Genomic DNA, 4,565 nt, shown 5'->3' on the forward strand with positions numbered 1-4,565 from the left:
TGACCAGATCTGGTTCTGAACTGTACCTTATCATGGGCTGGAGCATTTAATCGCTGGTGTGAGACCCTCCAACAGTTTTCCAGAGAGCGGCTTCCTCCTAGCCTGGGTCCCAGAGTAAGGACAGTGCAGAGGAGACAGCAGCCCCAACGGAGCCATGGGGAATATGTGACATGAGCAAGAAATAAGCCTTGATGTAATAAGCCATTAAGACTTTTAGGTTGTTTATTTAGGTTGTTTATACCCTAACTATTCCAACTAATCCCATATGCCATCCAGAATCATACTGAAGATACAGCTCCGTCTTCAGAGCCCATAGCCTGAATTACTGGGCTGTGCTGACACTGGCCAAGCCCAAGCCTTCTTGTCTCTTACCTTTACCAAGTCTCCTTCCCTGAGTTCTTTATCTTGGAAAATTAATTATCTTCCCAAAGTACCCCCTCCTGGGATTTGCTTATGCATTTCCCTCTTCCAAGAATGATACACATTTCCATCTCTGCCCCCGACCAGTGCCGTGGTGAAGAGACAGCTGCCTGCGTTTGGATCTGAGCTCTGTTTTATGAGCTGTGTGATCTTAGGCTGTTCGCTTTGCCCCTCTGAGAATCAGTTTTTTCATCTATAAAATGGAGACAGCACTAGGATTATTAAATGGAATACTAAAATGGATACAGCACGGAGTCGTTGTGAGGACTCAATGTGTTAATATCTGTAAGGCACATAGAACAATGTAAGATGTGTATAAGCATTAAACTATCAGAATTATCCCTGCTTGCTGAAATCCTGTGTTGGCCTTGCCTCTGGCCTATGCACTGAAGGCCTGGGACCCTCCCCCTTATTTCTGAGGGTCACTTTTGATATAGGTAGAAAGACTGGATACCTAGTATATTAGTTTGCCAGGGCTGCCAGAACAAAGTATCACAAATTGGGTTGTTTAAAATAACAGAAATGTATTCTCTCACAGTTCTGGAATCTAGACGTCCAAAATCAAGGTGTTGGTAGGGCCATGCTCCCTCTAAGACTCTGGGTAAAATCCTTCTTTACATCTTCCTGGCTCCTAGTGGTGGCCGTCAATCCTTGGCATTCCGTGGCTTACAGAGGCATTACTCCAATATCTGCCTCCATTGTGTCACATGACATTCTCCTTATGTGCCTGTGTCGTCACATGGTGTTCTCTGTGTATGTCTCTTCTCTTCTTATAAGGATACTAGTCATACTGGATTAGCCCCCCACCTCAACCCACTGTGACCTCATTTTAACTTGATTTCATCTGCAAGGCTCTATTTCCAAATAAGGTCACATCCACAGGAACTGGGGTCAGGACTTCAACAGATCTTTTGAGGGACACAGTTCAACCCAAAACACCAGGAGTCAGGAAGTATGGCCCCTTGACCTCTGGCTTTACCCATGGGGACCATGGACGCTGAGAGAGAGAAGGGGATCGGGAAGGTCTGGCCTGGGCACCAGGACACCTGGACCCTAGGACACCCGGCCCCTGCCTTCAGCTCCCAGCGTGACCTTGGGTACTCCCCTTTTCTCTAGGCCTTATTCTTCTTCATGGTAAGATGAGAAAAAGAGCCCCCGCCCCTAACCAGGTTCTCGTGAGACCCAAATGAGGCAGGGGATGCGAAGGGGCTTTGCAGCCTGAAAACCTGTGCACGGATGTGAAGACTTGCCCTCAGGCCTTGGCATCTCTCTCGTGCCTCTCACGTGAGCTGGACAGAGAGTTACTGCAACAGTAGTTTCTCTACCAACCCTGCTGATTAGCCCACGCCAAGGCTGGGCCCTCAGCCCCCTACCCTCTCCATCCCGGGGTTCTCTCTGTGAAGCCATCCTTTCTCCTGGCTTCCTTAGCTCAGCTACTTGGCTCTGCAAGTCTCAGTTTCTTTCTCTGTAAAGTTGGAAGAGTGGTGGCTACTCTGCAGGGTTGTTGCAAAGCAGTTAAGTAAGTACCGTGCCTGACACACGGTAAACACGAATAAATATTCATCGATATTGATTTGATCATCACCATAGTGAATAACGATACACCAAACAGTGTATTGTGACCACCGCATCTCCCCTTAGCCTGTGGGCCCACATTCACAAATTCATTCATTAAGTACCCTATTCAGTGCCTGGCCAGGCTTCAAAGAGGACCTAGTTCTCTTAAAAATCCTGCTGCTCAGGCTTGCTGTGTGCTTGGGCCCTCTCTCTCTGGTCCTTGGATTTCTCATCTGCACAATGGGGCATTAGGCTGGGCAATCTCTGAGAGGCCTGTAGGCTTTCCTGTTATGGATTCCAGCCTGCAGTGGTCCTTTAGGATGCTCTGGCCCTAGACCAGGAATGACAGAGGATAGGCATAGTGGCAGGAATGCAGACGAAGGCCGGGACTCCTGGTTTTGCTCCTGCTCTGCCACCGACATGCCTGGGCACTTTCTTCTACTCTTTGGGGCTTTTTCCTCCTTCATCACAGAAGAGGCAGGCCAGCGTCTAAGCCCTTCCAGTCTGCTTTTCTATAGTTCAACAAACAACTCCCTCTGGAACACGCCAAGGGTGCCCTCCCCACATCCACGTGGTGCACTTCCTCATTTCACTCAGGTCTTTGGCATTTACCAAAGCCTTCTCTTTCCACCGTGCCTAAAACCACATGCATATACCCAGCCATGACACTGTTTTTCCCTAAAACATTTATCATTACCTGATATCAGACTACACATTTATCTGTAGCTTGCTTCTTCCCAGGCTCCCCCACTAGAATATAAGCCCTATAATGGCAAAGATTGTCTCTGTCTTGTTCAACACAGCACTCCCATGCCTAACATAGGACAGGGCATGTAGTAGGTGCTTGATATATAATAGAAGAAAGAGAAGGAAGGAGAGAAGAGGTAGGGAAGGAAGAATAGAAGGAAGGAAGGAAAAATAGAAGGAAGGAAGGAAGGAAGAATAGAAGGAAGGAAGGAAGGAAGGAAGGAAGGAAGGAAGGAAGGAAGGAAGGAAGGAAGGAAGGAAGGAAGGAAGGAAGGAAGGAAGGAAATGTTATCTACATCCATGAATTTAGCCCGAGATCACCTAAAATCCTTTTCTTTCTCACCATTGCTAAGCTATATCTTTTTAGCTTGTATTCGTCTGTTTAACCAATGTTTCCTGCCAGCTAGCTCTGTCCCAGGCATGGAGCTGAGCCCAGGGGAGAGGGAGGTGAACCGGATGCCCCGACCATCTCCTTCTGGATCTGACATCTTCTGAGGAAGAGACAAGTTAACATTTAACTCAAACAATAAACTAGGCTTGCAGTCGGTGCAGTGAAGAATAGGGCACGATGCAACTGTGGGATTGAGGACAGGCTGGGGATGGGGAGGAGTTAGGGGAAGGCTTCTCAGAGGAAGTGACAGGGGACCTGGGGGTCGGTCAGGGGATGGGTGGGGGGAGGCTGGATGGAAGAGGACAGGGCCCAGGTGTCCCTATCTGGGCCTCCTGTGCCTGTTTTCCCTGAGCACACGCTCTCCCTAGCTGCCTAGTTGGACACCCTACTCCAACCAACCAGGTCTTCTCTTCACTGCACACCGAGGTGGCCAGCTTCTTTCTCTCTGAGCTGTCCCGTGGACTTCTGGCTGCCTGACCCCCCACACGGAGCACTCCCCGCTCTCCCCTTTGACACACACTGGGGTCAGGCTCTCGACACCCTCCCTCACCTCTGCTCTGCTGCAGCGTCCAGACCAGGCGCCTTTCTCTTCAGCTTTACCTCTGGGGTGCCATTCCTCAGACTCCTTCCATGCTTTTCTTGCCTTACTCATCTTTTGCCTTCCCTGAGGCTCAGGTGCAACCCCACGTTTCTCCCCGGAGTCAGGACCTGGCCAACCCCAGGTGATATTGGAGGACATCCAAAGAGGCCATTTTCAAGCAGGCTCCACATAATGGTGATGATGATGACGATGATGACGATAAGTGCTTCACACATCACACCCTTTGCAAACATCATCTCATTACATCCTCTTGTTAGTCCCGTCCTACAGATAAAGATCTATAACGCTTGCCTTAGTAAGTGGTTAAGCAGGGGCTCCGAGGCAGGGCCCCAGCACCAAAGCCCTCTGTGCCACCTCTCTCTCCACGCCTGCCGGAAGAGCAGGCCATCTGCTCTACACTCCTGTGGCAGGGCTCGCGAGGGGCCACCAAGTGAGCCAAGGGCCGACTCTTTGCCCAGGGAGTCCAGCTGTTTCCTGTAATGAGAGAGTGGGATGGGGTCGGGAGGCGTCAGAATCATAGAACTTTTCAAGTTCAGACAAAACCTCAGCGAAGGGAATTAGATAGCCATCCTGCCCACCGGACATGTTTATATAACAATAATTACAACAGCCAGCATGTATCTAGTGCTTACTCTGTACAGGCATTGTTCTAAGCCATTACACAAGCATTAACTGGCTGGATCCTCACAAAAACTATTATCCCCACTTTACAGATGAGGAAATCGAGGCAAGGAACAGTTACATCCACACAGCTGCAACCGAAGCCAGTAGGCTCCAGAGTCGGGCTCTTAATCTCTACTGATCGAGCATTTCTCAGTCGTTAGCAGCCCTTGTACACAGAATCATCAC

This window comes from Pteropus vampyrus, unplaced genomic scaffold (genome assembly GCF_000151845.1).
Source record: "Pteropus vampyrus isolate Shadow unplaced genomic scaffold, Pvam_2.0 Scaffold185, whole genome shotgun sequence".
NCBI classification, from domain to species: domain Eukaryota; kingdom Metazoa; phylum Chordata; class Mammalia; order Chiroptera; family Pteropodidae; genus Pteropus; species Pteropus vampyrus.